The sequence below is a fragment of the Bos indicus genome, chromosome 7 (assembly GCF_029378745.1).
Source record: "Bos indicus isolate NIAB-ARS_2022 breed Sahiwal x Tharparkar chromosome 7, NIAB-ARS_B.indTharparkar_mat_pri_1.0, whole genome shotgun sequence".
Classification (NCBI taxonomy): Eukaryota; Metazoa; Chordata; class Mammalia; order Artiodactyla; family Bovidae; genus Bos; species Bos indicus.
The window spans coordinates 18,080,210-18,102,508 of record NC_091766.1 but is presented as its reverse complement, the minus strand read 5'-3'; the positions used below and the strand labels follow the sequence as shown (position 1 = coordinate 18,102,508).

The window sequence follows — 22,299 nt, the reverse complement described above, 5'->3', positions numbered from 1 at the left end:
TCACAGCCCACAACCATTGACTTGCTGATGAGCTCAGTATTAACTGTCCCTATTGACTTATAAATACCATTATCCAAAAATGAAATACGAGTATACACTCATTTAAAAAAAAAAAGAGCACCCAAGACAGAGGCAACAGACAAAGTGTTGAATCTGTATTTTGGTTATATTAATAGTTATTTGCTGTTTGGGATCAACAGAATAAATTGATTTCAATCAAGTGTTGGCAAACTTTCTATAAAGGGCCAGAGCATAAGTGGTTTTGGTTTCATGGGCCCCAAATTCTCTGTTGAGGCTACTCAACTTAGTGACTATCTCTAGAAAACTGCCCAGGACCTTCCACAAGGAATGAACCTGGGGTAGATGAGAAAAACTGGAGACACTGATCCTGTCTTTAAGACTTTGATATAGTGCTCATCATGGATTTTTCTGGCATTGATTTTTATTTTTAAAATATGTATTTATATGTATTTATTTGGTTGCATTGGGCCTTAGTTATGGCCAAAGGATCTTCATTGTGGTGCAAGGCCTCCAGAGTTGGCGGTGCGCAGGCTTAGTTGCTCCGTGGCTTGTGGGATCTTAGTTCTCCAACCAGGGATTGAACCAGTGTCCCCAGCATTGCAAGGCAGGTTCTTAACCATTGGACTATCAGGGAAGTCCCTGGGTTTGTTTTTTTTCCAATACTGCATCAAGATAAAATTTGTGTGAGATGTATGGAAAAAGTAACATAGAAACTTACATTACCATATGTAAAATAGATAACCAAGGGGGATTTGCTGTACGGCTCAGGAAACTCAAACAGGGGCTCTGTATTAACCACTCTAGAGAGGTGGGATGGGGAGGGAGATGCAAGGGAGGTTCAAAAGGGAAGGGATATATGTATACCTATGGCTGTTTCATGTTGAGGTTGACAGAAAACAGCAAAATTCTGTAAAGCAATTATCCTTCAATTAAAAAATAAACAATTTTAAAAAGGATACAATTTGTGTTGATGGCTTGGTTTTCTTTGGCCTCTCCTTACATTTTGTGTCCAAGGTGACTGTCTTACTGGCCTCACCCTGCTCCTGACTCTCTTCTAATAAAACTTAATTTATGAACATTGAAATTTGCTTTTCATATGACTTTCATGTGTCACAAAATATTATTCTTTTGATTTCCTTTTTTGAACCACTGGAACACAAAAGGTACAGTCACCCCAGTGAATGAAGGGTTAACTCATTAAGTATTTAGTCAACATGAAAGTAAGTGATGGGGACTTCCCTGGAGATCCAGTGGCTAAGACTCCTTGATCCCAATGCAGGGGGCCTGGGTTCAATCTCTGGTCAGGGAACTAGAGTCTGCATGCTGCAGCTAATACCCAACATGGCCAAATAAATAGATATTAAAAAAAAATAAAGTAGTGGCCTCTATTATTTTCATGCAGGTAGATTATCACAGCCCACAACCATTGACTTGCTGATGAGCTCAGTATTAACTGTCCCTATTGACTTATAAATACCATTATCCAAACCTGTTGAAAAACAGGTGGCATGCCAGACTGGGCCCCTGCATGTGGCACGCTGCGCTGTTTCCGATGGTCATTTAAGATTCATGTCTTAAACAACATAACAAAATTTTAAACGCTTAATTAAAATTTTTTTAAAATTTTTACTCATCTTCATATTCACATAAAATGATTTTGTGTTAGTCGCTCAGTTGTGTCCAACTCTTTTGTGACCTCACAGGCTGTAGCCCACCAGGCTCCTCTATCCATGGGATTTCCCAGGAAAGAATACTGGAATGGGTTGCCATTTCCTTCTCCCTGGGATCTCCCAGACTCAGGGATCAAGCTCAAATCTCCTGCTTGGCAAGCAGATTCTTTATGCCTGAGCTCCCAGGGAAGCCCTGGCATAAAAATATCTGCTATCATACGGGCATTCAAATGACTCTGAACACATCAATTCTACTTTTTTTCCTTTGTGATATTCCTTCTTGCGCCCAGGTTCCCAAGCACAGGGTGCCTGCCCAAAATAGCCCAGGAGGCCTGGTGGCTGGTGCCGGAACACCTGTGAGTGGCCAGACTGGCCCTCAGTCTCCTCTCCTCCCCTGCTTTCCCATCTAGGAAGGCCTGTCAACCCAAGAGGATAAACTTCCCAAGTGAGGGTGTGGAAGCAAAATGAGTTAATGACACATCACTCAACTAGCAAATGACCGCTTACAAGATAAGTTCTCAGGGCCCTTACTAAAGCTGTGATCACAAGGTTTGGCAGGAGATGTGGGACTTTACAAGATCTGAACTATGAAAGAATATGCTTCCTCTAGTGCAACACTGGAAAACCAAGTGGAGTAAAAGATGTACTATTATTTTTTAAATTGTGGTAAATACATATAACACAATTTACCAGTTTAACCATATTTTAAGTGCACAGCTCCGCGGCATTAAGCACGTTCACACTGTTGTGAAACTATCCCCAACATCCATCTCCAGAACTTTCTCAACTTCCCAAACTGAAACTCTGTCCCCATGAAACACTCACTCCCCTCCTCTTTCCCAGACCCTGGTCCCACCATCTACTTCCTGTCTCTGTGGATCTGACTCCTCCAGGGACCTCCTGCAAATGGAATCAGACAGTGTTTGTCCTTCTGTGACTGGCTTCTCTCCCTGAGCATCATGTCCTCAAGGTTCATCCATGTTGAAGCAGGTGTCAGAACCTCCTTCTGTTTTAGGTCTGAATAATAGTCCATTGTACAGATGGACTATATTTTGTTTATCCATTCATCTTTCAATGGCCTCTTGGGTTACTTCCATCTTTGGGCTACTGTGACTAGTGTTGCTGTGAACACAGGTGTACAAGTATTTGTCCAAGTCTCTAGGTATTTATCCAAAAGAGGAACTGCAGGACCATGGGGGTAATTTCCAGGTTTAATTTGTTTAGGACCCGCTATACTGCTTTCCACAGCAGCGGCACCATTTTTCATCCTGCTGCTTATGCACAAGGTTTCCAACTCCTCTATCCTATTGCTAACACTTGTTATTTTCTGTTTTTTTTTTTTACAGTACTAGTCATCCTAATGGTGTGAAGTGGTATCTCATTGTGGTTTTGATTCATATATTTCTTAATGATGAGTAATATTAAGCATCTTTCCATGTGCTTATTAGCCCTTTAAATATCGGCTTTGGAAAAATGTTTATTCAGATATTTGTCTATTTCTTTCTTTCCTTTTTTTGGCTACCCCAAACGGCAGACAGGATCTTAGATCTCCGGCCAGGGAGCGAACACCACCTTCTGCATTGGAAGATGAAGTCTCAACCAATGGACCTCCAGGGAAGTCCCCACATTTTGACTTCTTAGGCATCTGTTCCAACATGAACACAATGGTTCTAGATGCTGGATTTCCCACGAGCCGTGATTCATTTCAGAAATTACTCTTGGGCGCCATGATTCCAGAGCACGTGTGACCGTCCAAGAGGGACCTGTCCTTGGGGGACTGCTATCAGGGCCGAGTGTTGGTGAGCAGGAGATCTGAAGGAAGAAGAACTGGAGCTTCCCGATGGCAGAGGACCTGCCCACTCCACGTGTTGGTCTAAACTCAGCCCGGCTCACCGGGCCTGAAAGATGGGGAGGCTGCTCAGAGAGAATGGCCAGCGTGCTGGGGACAGGGGAAGGCCCAGCCTCATGGACATAGGAAGAAAGGGAATGCGGCCTACAGGATGGGTGTGGCCACACCAAGACTAATTACAGCAACCGGGAGAAGATAATACAGTAATATTATCCCCTTTGTCTTAAAGGAAGTGAAAAATAATGTTAAACAGTGCCGGCACGTCTAAGTGTTTACACACCTCCAAGCCAGCATCATGTTCATACATGCACGATGCCGTACCCAATGCAGGTCAAATATAACCAGAAGAACTGGGCGACCAGCCCTTGGCCAACTTTTCCTGTAAAAGGCCCCACAGTGAATGTTTTAGGGTTAGATGCTCATTTCGGAGACTACTCAGCCCCTCTGATGTAGGGCGGAAGCTGCCATAGTTGATACGTACATGCATGAGTGTGGCCATGTACCAATAAAACCTCATTTATGGCCCCTGAAATGTCAATTTCATGGAATTTCATGTGTTTCTAAACTATTGTTCATTTTGTTTTCTCCTACCGCTTTAAAATGTAAAATAATAATAATAATCATTCTTATCTCTAAGAGAGAGCCTAAAACAATTGAGGGTAGATAAATGGACAGGTGTCCAACAGGCCATGTCATGACAAATTGCGTGTTGGAAATCTGAGCATCCAGAGACCAAGGACACTCTGAGGGTGATCGCCCACATCCCCGTCCAGTTTCCCTCGTCAAGCAGGAGGATGTAGGATATCAGGAAGTCTCTGAAAAGGACGTGCCCACAAGCCAGAGCAGGAGCTGGGCCATAAGGGAGAGAGAGGACAGCCCTCTTGCCCTGTGGCTTCTGACCCTCACTCCCCTCCACCACCCGCTCCACATAGCTCTGATGCGATCTCCCCCATCTTTATGATTCAGGGTCTTTGGGCATTTCACAAAGGAAAGAATTTATGGATGCAAGAAAATTGTAGAAGCTCACACTTTTGAGGTGACATTTCTCCAAAGGAGGTATACAAATGGGCAATGAAAAGATTTTGCTCAAACATCACCAGTCATTTGGAAAATGAAATTAAAAACCACAAGATACTGCTTCACACCTACTAGGTTGGCTATAATAAAAACAAGGGAAAAGAAGACCGTGTTGGCGAGGACAAGGAGAAATTGGAGCCCTCTTACGCTGCTGGTGGGGATGGAAAATGGCGTGGCTGCTGTGGAAAACATTTGGCACCTCCTTTAGAAGTTGGTCACCATATGACCCAGCAACTCCACTCCTAGGTAGTCACCCAGGAGAGATGGAAATCGACGTTTACAGCAAAAACTTGTCCACAAACATTCAGAGCAGCATCACTTTGAATAACCCCAAGGTAGAAATAATCCAAATGTCCATCACCGGATGAACGGATAAACAAATTGTGGTCCATGCATACAATGGAATATAATTCAGCCATAAAAGGGAAGGAAGCACTGACACTTGCTACAATGTCCATGAACTTTGGCACACGATGCTCAGTGGAAGAAATCAGTCGCAAAGGGCCTCTGATTATAGGATGCCACTATAGAGAACATCCAGAACAGGCCAATCCACGGAGACAGGAGGTAGGTTAGCGCTTACCAGGGGTTGGGGGAGGGGGAATGCGGAGAGGCTCATAACAGGCACAGGGGTTGTTTTGGGGGCGATGAAACACTTCCAGAATTAGATAGTGATGAAGGATACAGAACATTGTAAATATCCTAAAAATCACTGCTTTGTACCTTAACATGGTGAATTTTATGTTATGTGAATTTTATCTCAATTAAAAGAAAATGACCCGGCAGGTATGGGCAGATGCCAGAAAAGTAGCAAAAAAAGATGCTCTATAAACGAATTTGTTCCCATATTCTTTTTTATCTTTAGTGTTTTGGCTGCTCCACAGCATGCAGGATCTTAGTTCACTGACCAGGGATTGAACCCGGGCCCTGTGCATTGGGTGTGTGGAGTCTTAACCACTGGACTCCCAGGGAAGTCCCTGTCCCTTTGTTCTTTACCTGGAAAGAAGTGAAATACAGCACCGCTCCCAACCATGAGGAAGTTAGGTCTGAGAGCTGATTCAGTTGGAATTCTTTGTACCATTTTCAGAAGTAAACTTGGTTAAGGGACAAAAATCCTTCTCACACTCTATTCCTAAGAGACCTTCTGTTTGAAAACCTCAGTGACGTGGGGGAAGGTGTAAGAAAGCCCGCTTTTAAAATGCCACAATGTTTGGTCAGATGTGTCCCGTAAACATAACCGATTTCGGGAAAGGAGGGAGGAGGGGATAGCTAGGGGCGGGCTTCCCACCATCAGGACTTTGAAAGGAGAATATGTCCTAGTTTGAGAGTTGAGAGAAATGAAGACTTCCTGCCTGTGCCCCTCCTTCCATGTGAACCTCACCACTGGAGGATAAAGGAGCAGGCAGTTTCTAGAAGATTTCATATTCGTGAAACACTAATAAAGGAAAATCAAATTAGGTGTCTCGGAAGTCTTCAAGGATGTTAAAAAGAAACATATGATCTGTTACATTTAAAGTGGGGGGACAGCTTTGATTAGGGGTGGATAACTTTATTGCACTTGGTCTGGATCCTGGTTTTATGTCATTTTCGTAGAGTCACAGTGTATACTCTATGAGAAGTCAGATGACATGGAGAGACAGGTTGGAGAGCAGCATCTAGAGGCTGCACAAGAAACGGGGTCTCCACTTGGAAGGAGACACCCCAGCAGGAGCGGGCCCCCACCCGGCACTGGAGGACAATGACCCCGAGGGACCCGTCATCTGGTTTCACCGAAGCTGGGGATGGGGATTCGAGGCAACAGCTGGAAATCACGTACCAACAGGGAATTGGAAGGGATGGGAGTGGGGAAGTGCTGCTGCCACGCAAGCCTTGGCTCAGAGTCAAGGCAACAAGCGTGAACTTGTGTCGGCACAAACCTGCCGAATGGCTGGGCCTCCCCCAGAGGCACAGGCGGTGCAGCTGGTGGTGATGGACAGGGTTGAGTCAGCCACACGTGGGCTGCGAAATGGGCTGGTCCAGGGAGAGGGGGCGAGGAGCCCCAGAATCTTTGAAATCCCAGGCAGATCCAAGGGGGGCAATCATTGTGCATTTTCCTGGTGGTCAGGCAGGGACACGCAAGTTCACCCTATTGTCCAAAGTTCTGTGACCTGCTATGCTATGAGTGAGACCGGAAGTTAAGGGTAAAGGACAAGCAGATTGTGAAGGAGTGTGATGGTGCTGGGGGTGGTGGGAGAAGAGGGCGTAGTTTCAGGCAAGGACACGGTTGGAAGTGGCCACTGCTGCAAGACAGGAGTAAGACCATGAGAACAAGCTAATGCAAAAGCAAGGAAGTTCCCTTACACCCAGCGATTCCCCTTCTGGGAATCTGCAAACATCTCACCAAATGCTTAAATATATTTGGATGAGGACATTCACTGCAACATTGCTGATGAAAGTGAAAAAGTACGAATGAAATGCCCCTAAGAAGGAGCTAAGTAAATGCCTCAGGACACATCTGTACAGAGCAATCTCAGGCAGTCAACAAACAAAGATGCAGCAGACACACACTGATGAGGAAAGACACAGACTAAATATCAGATGAAAACAGCACGAGCAGAAAAGTGAGCATAATATGCCTGTGAAAAAGGAAGGAAGCACTGACACACGCCACAGCACGATGAACCTTGAAAACACGACCGTGAGAGAAGCCAGCCACAGCAGGCCAGAGTGAGTGACTCCATAGACAGGAAACACGCAGAACAGGCAAGTCCACTGAGTCAGAGTGGAGTAATGGCTGCCAGGGGCTGGGGGAGGGTCACGGGGTTTCTTTTCCGGGTGATGGAATGTTCTAGAAATAGCAGTGATGACTGCATAATCCTGTGAGGATACTAAAAGCCATGAAATTGTACACTTTACATAGGGGTGAATTTTTATCAGTTACATTTCGATGAAAGAATAAGAAAGTATCAGTGAGGATGTTTTATCTGCATACAAAATTGAAAAGCAACCACACTGAACTTTATCATTGGTGGGAAGGGCAGGAGGAGAGAAGAGGAGGAAGCCAGAGGCTCTCTTTCTCCTCTTTACTTTGTAATACGAGTTGGATTTTTTCTACAGTGAAAAGATATGACTTTGGTTCCGTAATGGAAAAGGGGAAGTGAACAGACTTCCAGGAACTGCCCACAAGGATCTCAAAGTCCCCAGATGGTCCCTCGGGAATTCTGGGATCCAACTGCCCAGCACCAGGTGTGGACACCTGTTCACAAAGTTCCACTGTGATCACTTTAGAAAATGGCAAACATTTGAGGTGGGGGGAACTGCACTCCTCAGATCTTGTGAGTGACCTCAAACTGAGAGTACGAAGGACTGAAGACAGTCAAGAGCTCAAAGACTGGTCACTTTTTATCATTATTATTATCGTTTTAAGTGGTTGTCTTTTAAAAAGAGTTGGGATGGGGACTTCCCTGGTGATCCAGTGGTTAAGATTCTGCCTTCCAATGCAGAGGACGTGTATTAAATCCCTGGTCAGAGAACTAAGATCCCACCTGCTATGGGGCAACCAAGCCCTCACACCAAAATTAGAGAAGCTCGCTCAGCCAGTCAATATATAAAAGGAGTAGGAATGATCTAAAGGTTGTGCCTGACCTCATTTGACACTTTTACCCACACTGTCCAATATGTCCATGGTGGCCACACGTTCCTAGCGAGTTCTTGAAATGTGGCCCACCTGAACTGAGATGCGTGCTGGGTGTAAATTACACATTGGATTTCAGAGGCTTAGCCCCCCAAGAACTACCTCAATAAAAATGGTTTCATATACATGCTGTGGTTTGAAAAAATAATATTTTGGAGATACTAGGTTAAATAAAAAATATTATTCAAATTAATTTCACCTGTTTTTACTTTTGAGACCATGGCTACTAGAAAATTTTAAATTTACATACAGCTCACGTTATGTCTCCATTGGACAATCGTGATCCAGGGGACTCCTAGGGTAAATCACCCCAACTGTGAAATCACAAATCTCTCACAAGGCCCAATGTTACTAGAAAGTAATATGCGAAATGATTTCAAAGAATGGTCAGATTTTGACCTAGTAAGAGCTAGAGTCAATTCAGGAGAAGGCAATGGCAACCCACTCCAGTACTCTTCCTTGGCAAATCCCATGGACAGAGGAGCCTGGTAGGCTGCAGTCCATGCTCCTCACTAGGAGTCGGACATGACTAAGTGACTTCACTTTTACTTTTTACTTTCATGCATTGGAGAAGGAAATGGCAGCCCACTCCAGTGTTCTTGCCTGGAGGATCCCAGGGACGGGGGAGCCTGGTGGGCTGCTGTCTATGGGGTTGCACAGGGTCAGACACTGAAGAGACTTGGCAGCAGCAGCAGCAGTAGAGTCAATTCAACAAATTATTTGGTGCTCCACAAAGACAGACCTGATCTCTGTCCTCAGGGGTCTTACACTGTGTGAGAGAGAAAAGTGTTAGTAGCTCAGTCGTGTTCGACTCTTTGGGACCTCATAGACTGTAGCCCACTAGGCTCCTCTGCCCATGGGATTCTCTGGGCAAGGATACTGGTGTGGGTTGCCATTCCCTCCTCCAGGGGATCTTCCTGACCCAGGGATTGAACCCGTGTCTCCTGCATTGCAGGCAAATTCTTTACCATTTGAGCCACCAGGGAAGAGGGAAAAGGAAACACACAAGTAACGCCATTGGAGCCAAAGATGACAGGGGCTGACTCCAGGTAGAACTTGGGACGATAAACCCTGGGGTAGGGGCCTGAGACTGTCCCATACTGGACGCTGTGGGACAAGCAGGACCTTCCCATGGGGGTGGAGGGGTGAGGGTGGGGTAGATGGGGAGGGTGGGGCAGTTCAAGAGCAAGAACCTTGTGCAGGGAAGTGTGTGTGTCCTGGGGGTGGGGACCAGAAGGGCAGAAAGACTGGGCTGGTTGGAGCAGAGGGTGTGGGCTGGGGGCTCTCGGGGAACACAGGCTGTGAATGCACTGGACTCCATCCTTCATCACAGGGAAGAGGCCAGAAAACCATGGCCCATGCCCAAGGCCAAGTCCAGTTCAGTTGGCTGCCTGGTTTTGTACAGCCCACAAACTAAGAATGATTTTTACTTAAAAAAATTTTTTTTGATTTATTGTTTACTTTTTGGCTGCATCAAGAGATGTGGGATCTTAGTTCTCCAACCAAGGATCTGTGTCACCCTTGCAATGGGAGCCCAGAATCTTAGCCACTGGACCGTCAGTAAAGTCCCTTTACATTTTTTAATGGTCAAAAAAAAAAAAAAAAAAATTAGAGTCAAAATATTTTGTGGCACATGGAAATGATATGAAATTTACATTTCAGTGCCCATAAGTGAAGTCTTATTGGCACTTGGCATCCTTTGCAAATGACCAGAACTGCCATAAATAAAATCTGGTTCCAAACAGTGATGAGTGTGGCCCTATCCCACTGCAGAAAGAAGAGTTCTTTCACAAATTTTGAGTGCCATGTCTTGTGGAGGAAATAAATCTAACTGATGTAAGTATATTTGTTTCAAATTGACTTTTTAATGGAGTGAAATCTTTGAAAAGCTCCAAAGCAAACGAATATGAATCAAGCCATTGCAATTGGCTTGATGTAAAATTAGGCACTTAAACATCCTCCATGGTGTATGGCATGGGCTTCCGTGGTGGCTCAGCGGTGAAGAATCTGCCTGCAGTGCAGGAGACACGGGTTCTTTCTCTGGGAAGATCCCCTGGGGAAGGAAATGGCACCCCACTCCAGTATTCTTGCCTGGAGAATCCCATGGACAGAGGAGTTCGGTGGGCTATAATCCACAGGGTTGCAAAAGAGTCGGACACAACTTAGCAACTAAACAACAGCAACAACTGTGTAGGTGGCTCCTGGCTTTAGGACCCAGCAGCAACTGGGTGGTAAGACTTCGTGTCCCCAGGAAGAGCCCAGCTTTCTGGAAAAGAAGGCAACCTGTGATTTTGGCTGGGCCAAAAGGAGAGTCAATTAGCAGCAGGGGTCTTTGATTAAAATTTCTCTGGGGATTTGGTGCAAAACAACAACAACAAAAACAAACTACATATTGAAGGGGCTGGAATGTTAATCTAAGCTGAATCTAAAACACAGGTTGCTGTTTTTTTAAATATAAAGTTTACTGATTCTCAAATGTGTAAAACCATCACTATTATTTAATTCCTGAATATCTGTATCATCCCCCAAAGAAACTTTTATATATTACAAATCACTCCCCATTCCACATCCCCACCCTCAAAACCTCCAGCAATTACTAAGTGACTTTTTGTGGATTTGCTATTCTGGATGGTTCCTACGAATGGAATCATATATGTGACCTTTTTTTTGGCCTGGCCTCTTTCATTTAGCATAGTGTTTTTAAGAGTCATCCATGTTGTAGTATTATCAGTATTTCATTTGCTTCAAATGGCAAATAGTATTCAAGTATGTGGGTACACAACATTTGTGTATCCATTCTTCTACAAAGAGATGTTTGGGTCATTTTCACATTTGGCCATTATGAGTAATGTTGTCATGAACATTGTGTACACGTTTTGGTGTAGACATGGTGGGTTTTGAATTGTTTGGGGTACACACTTGGAATGGAAATGCTGGGCCATATGGTAACTCCATGTTTCACTTTCTGAGGAATTGCCAAACTGAAAAACACGGAGTTTTGAGGGTTACCAAATCGCAGGCAAGGATTTCGGGATTTTTGCTCGCTACTCAATGTAGGCCTGAAGAGCTCTCTGGCTCAAGTGTTTGAATCACTCACGGGTGAAGTACAAAGACGTGTGGGAAGTGTGGCAGGGACAGCTGTCCTGGTCCCCGGGGGCTCACAACCGAGAACAGGAAATGAGACACATAAGCCATGATGGCACGTTCATGTAGCATGGGATGTGAAATCTACATGCTCTGGTACTTTTGACTGATTGATCCAGGGGTACCTAACTAGGGGCTGGTTATGCCCCCCAGGGGGCATTTGCCACCTACCAGGGACAGAGTTGTCATTAGGATTGGGGGGCTGGGGTGGGCGCTCTGGTCAGCTGGAGGCCAGGGATGCTCTTCAACATACTAGGAGGCCCAGAACAGCCTCCCCACCGTCCCACCAAGAACAATCAGGCCCCAAAGTCAATAGTGATGCGTTGGAGAAACCTAGCCTACTCAGCTTTCCCACTTAATTCACCAATGACCATCTCAAGCGTCCCTGGCGAAGGCGCATCAGAGAAGAGGTAAGTTTTCATCAGCAGAAATGACATTTCAGAGACAGGGGAGACCCAAGTATAAGACCTGTTTTAAGGCATCGCAAGCCCATCCAGAGAAGTCGTGAAAGATGGGTAATGAAGAGAAAAGGGATTGGATGGAGACAAGCCTTGAACACAGAGCTAAGTGCCACGTAGTTACAACGACGGGGAGGGGCCAGTCCATATGTTTGGCTACAGAAAGCAGAGACAATGTGCTCAACCCCTCCTCCTGACGGTGCCCAGGACAGCCATGGCGGGGTGGACTGCGAGGGGATGAAGAAGTAGGTAAGACTTGGGAGCCCAAGGCACGCAGTCTACTTGCAGGATCTGGGAGTGATTCCGAGTGTGCTTACTGCTGCAGAGCTAAGACTACAGAAACCCTCCTTCCAGAACAGGAGGGGAGAGGAAGGTGGGGCTCCTGCGGTCATTAGAGCTACAAGACCCGGAGAAGCGAGGCCTTGCAGACCCCACATACTCAAGGGAAGGAGACGCTTCCCAATCAGAATCTCGGCGGGGCCGCCACGTCTTACTCCGCCATCCTGCGGTTTGTTCAGCTAGAAAATGGCTCATTGGTGAGTCTCTTCCGGTCCCTGCCGAGTTTCCCCAAGGAGCACAGTCCAGTCCCAGTGATAAAGGCTCGGTCAGGCATGGACTAAGGCCAGCGATGAATTTGTTTGTTACAGGGCTTCCAGAAATACCTTCTTATTAAGAAAAAAAAAAAAAAATCTCTATTTGGCTGCCCCAGGTCTTAGTTGCAGAACGTAGGTGGGAGCTTACTGTGTGCCCTGTGGGATCTAGTTCCCTGACCAGGGATGGAACCTGGGACCCCTTCATTGGGAGCTCAGAGTCTTAGCCCCTGGACCACCAGGGAAGTCTCCAGAAATAACTCCTATTCATGCCTGCCTGTCATTTTAAAAGTTGGCCGTATCACCATGCCTTGATTTACACAATTGAGGACCTCTGGAATTACACTCACTTCACGTTTTAACTTCCAGTCCGAATGTCAGTGGCAAATGGCTGATAGCAATTTAAAATTTCTCTATCACTTTCTCCCCTTGTAACTCCCCACACGATGATATATGAATACACTTAAGTGTTTGGCTAACTATAAGTGACTCAGATGTTTGATATTTGGGGTCCAAAGTACTGGTTGAACAGGTGGGGACCCTAGAGAGCACTAAACTCAGAGAAGTCCCCAGGAAGGTGAACTCCTCTAGAAGATGAAGAATTCTTTACAAAATCCAAGCACATGCTTCAAGCTCTTTTCTGTGGGTCTGGAATTCCAAATTTATTTTTTCTCCAGCAGGCTCCATCTGTGCGTATTCTGAGAAGGACAGGCAAGGTGGGGAACCTCTGTGTGGTGTTTTCTTTGGGTGCTTCCTAGACGGGTGGAGCTGGAACACATTTTTGTGGGCTGTTGATTTTGGGGGGAAATTGCTTCCCAGGCCTTACCCTGCAGGTCACCCTTTGGACAGAAACGTATCCTGGAAACATGGCGCTGTCTCCAAAGATAAACAGTTCACATTTTAAAAATACAAGCATAATTAAGTGTTGCTGCGACTTCAGGAATGGGCTGCTTCTATATCATTAGTGTGATTTTAACAGTTTGCCGAGGAGACGGGCACTCATGAGCCAAACCTCTTGTCCTTCTCTGGAGACGTATCCTTCCCCCTTTTTGCTGGGGGACTGTCCCCGTTGGCTCATCTCTCTGGTTTCTGCCAAATTTCACCCTCTGGTGCTCAGACCTTGAGTTGCTTCCTCCTCTGGCTTCAGAGCTCTTTGCCTGGTTCCCCCTGTGCCTTCCAAACCTCCTTTGTCCAGCATGATTCAAGGAGCCAAATGTGGAAGCAGCCCAAGTGTCCATCAACAGATGAATGGATACACAAATTGTGGTCCATCCACACAGTGGAATATTATTCAGCCCCCAAAATGAAGGAGACTCTTGACACCTGCTACACCTTGGATGAACCATGAGGACATAAAGCTCCGTGAGAGAAACCAACACAAAAGGACAAATGCTGTCTGATTCCACCCATAGGAGGTCTCTCAAGGAGTTAAAGCCATAGAGACAGGAAGTAGACGCTGGGGCCAGAGGCTGGGGGAGGGGATGGGGAGTCAGTGTTTCATGGGAACCGAGTTTCAGTTTGGGAGATGAGAAAGTTCTGGGGATGGGTGGCGGGGATGGTTGCCCAACAATGTGAATGTGCCTGGTGCCACTGAGCTGTGCGCGTAACATGGGTTAAAATGATAAATTTTATGTCATTGTGTTTTGCTATCATTTTTTAAAAACTGCTTTCCTCTGACTCTTGGTTGGTTTCCTGCTCCTGGAATTTGGATGGTTCTGCCTCTGGCCTTCTCTTCTCACTCTCTGGCTTTTCCCTGAGTGAGTGCATCTGTTTTCACGACTGAAATGACCAATGACATGCTGACAGCACCCAGATCCTGACCTCCAGCCTGGACTGCCTCCCTCCCCATCTCCGGACCCCAAAATCCAGTAGCCTGGCGGAAAACTGCCTGCTCTCCAATGGCCCCATGAGCCTCAAGCCAGCCAAGTCCATGCCCATGCCTCAACTCCTTACCCTTCTCCCCACTAGCATTTCCTGGGACCCCTGACTCATTGAAGTGGCCTGTTCTGCCTGATCCCCAAAGTCAGACTGAACTCCTCCCAGTCCTTTGTCCCACAAGAAGTCACTGGGCTCTCGGAGCCCCCAGAACCATGCACCTCTGTCTCCCCAAGCATCCCCAGCTGGTGTAGTCGGCCAGGCCCCTGTCACCCCAGGCTTGGACCACACCATAATTCTCCATCACCGGCCTCCAGAGGCCATGCCTTCCACTCCACCTACCAAAATCCCACTGGATCGCAAAGATCTTCCCCAACAAACCTTTCGTCCTGGCACCAGACAAGTCCCACTCATCCAGTCAGAGGTAGGCAAATTGTCCCCGTAAAAGCCCAGACAGTAAATATGTTAGGTTTTGAGTTTCACATTCTGTGCCCATCACAAATAGTCCACCCTGCTGTGGCCTCTAAAGGACAGCCAGAGACTACATGGGTGGATGAGTGTGGCCATGTGGCAGCGAGCCTTCACTTCCAGAAACAGACCATGGGTGCTGACACCTGCTCTCCTCTCCAGCCAGGTCTCCCCCATTCCCTGTGTTCAGCTTCCAGAAAACACAGTCGCTCCACAGCTCTCCCCACCTGCCTGCCTGCACGTCAAAGCTCCACTCCAGCCTGCCTCCTCGTGGACACCTTTCATGGCCCCTCCAGGTGAGCGCCTGCCTCCTCTGTGTACCCGCTGGACCCTGGAGAGGCCTCCAGCCCATCCTTGTTCTGAAGCCATGGCCCTCTCCTAGTTGGAGACTCAGAGAGTGATGAACAAATGAATGAATGAATGAGTGAGAGATGAAGACATGGCAGAGGTCCAGGAAGTACGTCTTCCAGTGAACGACTGGACACCAAGGCTCTGACAGCTACAGGAGGAGGTTAAATCTTCCGAGACCTAATTTATACTTAGAATAGCAGCCAGACTGCTGCCTTTGGCCCCTGAGGCCCTGTGCCTCCTCCTTTTGCTCACCAGTCATTAGCCACACAGCCACATTTCTCTGCCCTCACCAGGGCCAGGTGATTGCACCTGCCACAGGACCTTTGCACCTGCTGCCCCCCTGAAGGTTCTCCCTGTGAACTGCACAGGGCTGCTCCCTCTTATGAGTTCAGTCTCAGCTCAACTATCACCTCCTGAAGAGCTTCCCTGGACACCATAGCCCAGTTTGTACACACACACACACACATACACACACACACACACACTCACTCAAAGTAACTGCAGAGATCTTAGTAGAAACAGGCTCACATTATATAGCATATGTGGGCTTCATTACATAGTAAATGACAAATCATCACTATATTGGGCCATAACAAGTAAGTTCTAGGCTTTTAATGGTTTTATAAGGTTTTTTTTTTTTCATTTTTCAACATGGCATGTGGCAGGTATGATCTAATTCACAGGGTCTGAAATCCAGTTGCTGTATGTATCATCAATAGGCTTTGGAAGTCAACTATATTTCTTGGAAAATCATAGAATTGACCAGAATTAAAAATGAGGTTGCCAGGGCACAAAACCCTGCTTTGAAACATACAAAACCTATGTATCATAAAATAGGAATACATTTCTGAGGGCCCAACTCAAGTCCTGGCACGAACACCAGGCCGGTTCTCACCTCTGAGCCGCTGATTTCCAGATATTGACCTGATTTGCACCTAAGTGCCAGTGATAACAGAGAGGGGAAACCAGTTTTTAAACATTCTCATCTGGAGGTTCTGCCAGCTGAGCTGGCTGCTTGGCAAAACCCACCCAAAAGTGTGATGTTTAGGGAGTAATTTCAGATGAACTGATACCCCAACCAAGATGTAAGCTACTTTTCTGGTGACATTTGGTTTTGCCTAGAGCTTCACGCTTGCAGATGCCATATCTGTACCAGAGAATTTCTATGCAATTGGAGGGTATTTCCCAACTTAAAACAGACCGTGTAAGGCTCACCCACTCAGTAGAGTAAGATGTATTTACTGACTGTCTCCTCAGCACTTGGTGGTCAGGAAACCAAACTGAAAAATCCATCCCAGGCAGGCCACACTGCTTCTTTGTTTTGTTCTAATATTAAAAATAACAACAGCAATAATAATAGCTACTCTGTCGTACACCTATTCTGTACCAGGCCTTGGGCTACCCAGTTATAATATTATTTCTAATATCAAGACCATAAAGTGGGGACTTCCCTGGTGGTCCAGTGGTTGAGATTTTACCTTGCAATACAGGGGGTATGGGTTCGATTCCTGGTTGGGGAGCTAAGATCCCACATGCTGCATGGGGCCAAAAGACCAAAACATAAAACAGAAGCAATTTTGTAACAAATTCAACAAAGACTTTAAAAACAGTCTACATTAAAAAAAAAAAAAACCTATTTAAAAAAAATATGTGATTACCTCTTTCACCTATGCCAAACCTTACCTGAAGTCACTGAGCTAATAAACGTTAACCCCCTTCTCCGCCAGGCCCAGAAGCCCATATGTGCAGCATCCAGGGTTGGGACTCATACTTTTCCTTCCCTCTTCCCACTGACTTCATTCATCCAATCTGAGCTGTACTGAGTCATACGGAAGGCGAGATATGGTAGATAAAGAGCAGCTCTTCATTTTCACATCAGCTTTCCCATTAGATGCATGGGAGATTATTTACTTATTCATTTAACAAATATTTATCAAGTGCCCACTCAGTGCCAGAATGATTCTCAGCCTGGGGGATATGGGAGTTCATAAAACACCCAGAGCGTCTTGGCATCGAGCTGACATTCTAATGAGAGAACAGCAATCATAAAATCAATCTATGTAATATATGGGGTGTTAGTGATAAATGTGAAGGAGAGAGAAAGCCCAGGGTTGTGGGGGGAGGGGACAAGGGTACCATCACTTGCAAGTCAATGGCCTGGGAAGATGAGTTTGAGAAAAGGCTTGAAGGCTGCGAGGGAGGAAGCCCCCAGATGCCTGGACCAAGAACTTTCCAGGCAGAGGGTTTGAGGTACTCTGGGAAGGTCAGTGACACTGAAGGCAGACACATGGGTTTGGAGATTAGGCTAAAGAGGGACTGGGCTGAGGGCCCCAGTTGGGGAATGGACTTCTGTTTTTGCTCCAAGTGAGATGGGAGCTGTGGGTGGGTTCTGAGCTGAGGAATACACAACAAGACATGATACAACCCTCGGTGAATGGCTGGAAGCATCTGGGCATGAGGAGCTGGAGGCTTAGACCAGGGGCTGATGGTGGAGGTGGTGAGGCGCGGTCAGATTTTAGGTCTTTTTTGCTGATGGCTTGAGAGAGACTGAGAGAAAGACAGACACACACACACAGAGGGCCGGAGGATGACTCTGAAGTATTAGCCTGAGCAGCTGGGAGAAGCCGGCTGATACTAAGGGAGCTGGGAAGTCTTCAGAGGAACAGGTTGGGGAACTGTAAGCCCTTGCCCTTAAGCTGCCTCTCAGGGTTGCCAATTTCACCAGCCCTAGCAGCCAACCCACTTGGTGGGCTCTGCCCAGCCCTTCCCCTTATCCTCTGCCCCTACTCCTTATCCCCTTAATTCTGGGTCTTTTCTCAAGTTCTCCCTCTTTGTTTGCCTTTTCTGATAAGAATTCCTTGGCTCATCTTGGGTTCAGTGAGGGTCTGATGAGGGAGAGTTTCTCTGAGAACCTCCCATGCTTTAAAAAAACGTTTACATTTTACAAATATGTAGGTGTGTAGCGGGAGCATGTCATTTAAATAAGTGGTTGGGATTAAATAAGTGGTTGGGACTTCCGTGGCAGTCCGGTGGCTAAGACTTCACACTCCCAATGCAGGGCACCTGGGTTCGATCCCTGGTCAGGGAACTAAGATCCCACATGCCACAACTGAGACCTGACACAGCCAGAAAAATAAATAAATATTTTTTAAATAAATAAATAAGTGGACAACCTGCATTAACTAAAAACAGCCAAATGTACCATAAGATATGGTTCCTCCTGGCCCTGGAATTTTATGAGCAAAACCACATGTGACTACCAAAACTGTACATTTAAAATGTTGATTCAATTCTATGATTAATGAAAATTCAATTCATCATATATAAATGCATATTATTTAATTTTAATTCTAATCTGAATTTACAAATTAGATCTAAAGAATAAGAGCCAGATAAGTTCCTGGCGTGTGTATTTCTGGTAACTAGCTCCATCCTGGCAGTGCTTCAGTGATCAACATGGTTAAAAGAAAAATATTAAGGTGATATGTACCCAGCACCCAGAAAGCACATATCAGCTGAATTTCAAAGGAATTGTTCTCTTACTGGGTGTCACCAGTAACTCTGTCCCTCTCCTCCTGGACTCCCCTTCTCAGCATCTCAGGGGTTCATCTGAGATGAGAGGAACACACCTTCAGGGTTAAATAAGTCATATGGCTTGGATCACAGGGGCAAAGTGTTTCTGAACTCATTTCCTGACCCAAATCAGTTGCAATATCACAGGATCTGGGAACCAGTTATCTTTTTCATCATATATTATAAAAAATCTTTTTTTAAAAAAAAAGACTACCCAGTCCCCTCCCATACTCTTACCTAGCCTGTTGGCAAAATTAGCAGCAGTATTTAAGGAAATCAAATTCCTTTGGGCGGGGGTCCCCTACGCATTTTTTCTCTGGCCAGAGTAGATGAGTAGCCATTTCTAAGATTATTTTAGAGACAGTCCACGTTTTTAAACTGGAGTGGGAGAGAGAACAGCTAACCTGCCCCTGGTACTCCCCAGCACAGAGGGTAAGGGTCTTCATATAAGCAAACAAATAAATGTTTCAGATTATGAAGCAACAAGATAAAAATGTGTTGCAAATACCTGCAGGCAACAAATAAAATTGTTATTGTTAATGTTTTCTGTTGTTATTACTATTATTACTATTTTGTTGGTAAGTCTTGGCTAACATGAAGAGCCTTGCATAAGGTTTGATATTTTGGATCAGCAGAGATAAAGCTGATTGGGAGGGGGAAAACTCATGACAGCCTGCACTGACAGTTAAATGCACAGAGGCAGAGAGCAAGAAAATAACTGTATAGTGCGGACTGCAGCGCGGGGGGGGGGGGGGGGGGGCGCGGGGAGGCGGCGGGGAGGGGGGGGCGGCGCATAATTAAAACACCCAGAAGCCGAGGAATGAGCACTCTGCGGAAAGGCAGCCCTGGACTTGCGTGCGGCACCCTGCCCTTCTCCCTCATTCCTGCGGGGCAACCAGGAGGTTAAAATTAGGACGATGAACCACCCCCGCCGCCGCCGCCGCCAGAATGGCAGGGGCTGTTGGGCCCCGGGGGCCCTGTAAATAGCCACTAGGATCGGAAACCCAACTTTTCCGAGCACCGCAGCGAGAAAAACCAACGGGGACGAAGCTGGAGAGAGCGCCGCTGGCATGTCCCGGAGGGGAGGAAAAAAGGAATCAAAGAGCATTTGGGGGCGGGGGTTGGGAGGTCGGGATTGGGGGAGAGACTGGGGGGAGGGGGGTCGGGGTGGGGAATGGATTATCACAGACACACACACACACCCAAGCATTCGAACAACCTCAGGAGAAAATGCCACCGAGCAGTTTGGGCCACAAACCTTTTACAAAATAATTATTAAAAAAAAAAAAAATCCTTTCGGTGAAACTTTTCTTGCTTCGCGATCAGTCCTAACATGGGAGCTGCGGGTGTGCACAGGGGCTTCCTGAGGGGCGCGGAGGGACCGGCAGATCCAGGATCCCCCAAACTGTGGAATGCGGAGTTACCAGGAGAGAGAGCCGAGAAGTGTCCGAGAAGCCCTAAACCCGAGAAACTTTTTGGTGAAAAGGTGAGAAACGGGTCTCCGGGAAGCCCGATTCTTGGGAGTTTGTGGTCAAAAAGCGAGGAGGGGAGCGGTTCTTCCTCTAGACCAGCGCACCGACTTCGGGTTTTAAAAGTGAGAAGGGGGCTACAGAAAACCCGCAAATTCAGAATTTGGGGGCGAGGTCAAAACGAGGTGAGAACGAATGCTTTAGACCCTCTCAATTCAGCGATTTGAGTTTAGGAGTGAGAGAAGTGACTCCGGACGCCCCAATTTCAGAGATTTGGGGAATTAACAGGAAGAGCCTCCAGGCGCCTTCAATTCAAGGAGTTTAAATGTCAGAGTTCGACAGGCGTTGCCGAGGCGCCCCCCAATTCGGGGTTTGAGAGAGTGAGACAGGGGTCCTCGGGCGTCCCCAGCTTAAAGATTTGGGGAGTCAGAGTGAAAAGGAGTTCCCCACGAGTCCCATATTCAGGGGGTTTGAAGGTAAAAGTTTGAAAGGGGTTCTCGGGGCGCCCCCAACTCGGGGAGTTTGAGGGTGACAGTGAAAGACGGCTCCCCGGGAGCCCCCAATTCAGAAAGTTTTGAAAAAAGTGAGGCGATGGGTCTCCACCTCTCCCTGACTTTGGTTAAAAGGAAAAGGGGGACCCCCCCGGGCACCCCAAACTCAGCTGCGACTTCGGGACTCGGGGTGAGGAGGGAGGTCCCGCGGGCGCGCCATCTCGGACGTTTGGGGTGAACGGCAGGGACTGCGCAGCCCGCCCTCGACCCCCGATCGGGATCCCCGCCGCCCCCCGCACTCTCTGGCCGGGCAGAGCCCGGGGCGGTCGCATCGGTCACCTGGAGTTCGGGCCGGGAGTTCGGGCAACGGCTCCCGCGGCGGCGGTGGCGGCTGCTGCGTGTTGGTCCCCGTTGGTAAGTAACAGTCTCCACGGCTACAGTCTCTATGGCGGCGGCGGTGGCGGCGGCGGCCGCTCCTCCTCCGGCTCCCAGCGCCCGCCCGCCTGCCTGCCTGCCTCGCGCCGCCTGCCCTCCTGCCGCGACAGGGCGGGGCGTTGTTATCGGCAACGGTTACCAGGCTCCGCGCCCCACCCCCTCAACGGCCCGCCCACGGCCACCTCCCACGGGCGCGATGGGGGCGGGGCGCAAGACCTTGCGGCTCCCCATTGGCTGTGTGCAGTGCTTGTCAGCGGGCGTGAAGAGGGCGCGGCTCGACCAACCGCCGCGAAGAGGGGCGGGGCTTGGCGGGAGGCGCGCGCTGCGAAGGAGGGTTGGAAGGCCGGAGGCGCGCGCGGGTTCGGTGCTGGTGGCGCAGCTCCCGGAAGGCCGAGTTTTGGGGACCCAGACGCCTTATTGCCGGTGTCCTGGTACAGTCTGGACCCGCAGCAGAATCCGATCCGCAAGCCAAATGACTTATATTCATGGCCCACGAGCTGGGAATTTTAATATACATTTTAAGTGGTAAAAAAAATTAAAAGGATCTTTGGTAGCACGTGGAAACTATATGAAAGTCTTTTATTTTACTGAATGCGGTATTTTCAACTCCTTTAAGGGTTAACAGACTAAGACCTGTGGGGCAAATTCCACCAGCCCCGTGCCTATAAAATTTTATCAGAACACAGCTTCCCTATTTGCTTAAGCGAGGGGTCCCCAACCTCAGGGATCTAACCCCCTGATGATCTGAGATGGAGGCTGGCTTAATAATAATAGAAATAAAGTGCACCATGAATGTAGTGCGCTTGAATCATCCGGCAACCATCCCCCCCCTCCCAGTCCAAGGAAAAAATTGTCTTCCGTGAAACCTGTCTTCAGGACACAGAAGGTTGTCCCACAGAGTTGGGTACCAGACACTTGAATATTTGTACAAAGATGGGATGACACAAGCAAAGTCTAAAATATTTACTATTTGATACTTCACAGAAAATGTTTGCCAACCTTTCTCCCTCCTCCCTACCCCCAGGTAGTAGGTTCAATTTTTTTTTTTTTTGGCATCTCTGCTTGGCATAAGAGATATTAGATCAGCGACCATAGGTTGAACCCATGCCCCCCACCCTCCTTGGGAGTGCGAAAACTTAACCACTGGACTGCTAG

The 22,299-nt window shown here is 47.2% G+C and overlaps 1 protein-coding gene across 5 annotated transcripts in view; it reads right to left on the bottom strand.

Moving 5' to 3' along the window:
• RFX2 (regulatory factor X2) overlaps positions 1–21,204 on the bottom strand; it is a 92,901-nt gene extending 71,697 nt beyond the window's left edge. For 4 of the 5 annotated variants that reach the window (XM_070793000.1, XM_070793002.1, XM_070793001.1 and 1 more), the window contains exon 1: positions 21,049–21,204. The gene's annotated coding sequence lies outside the window, so the exon portion shown is untranslated. The remainder of the gene's footprint in view (positions 1–21,048) is intronic. The other variant, XM_070793005.1, reaches the window with a different exon arrangement.
• Between the last annotated feature and the right edge of the window lie 1,095 nt (positions 21,205–22,299).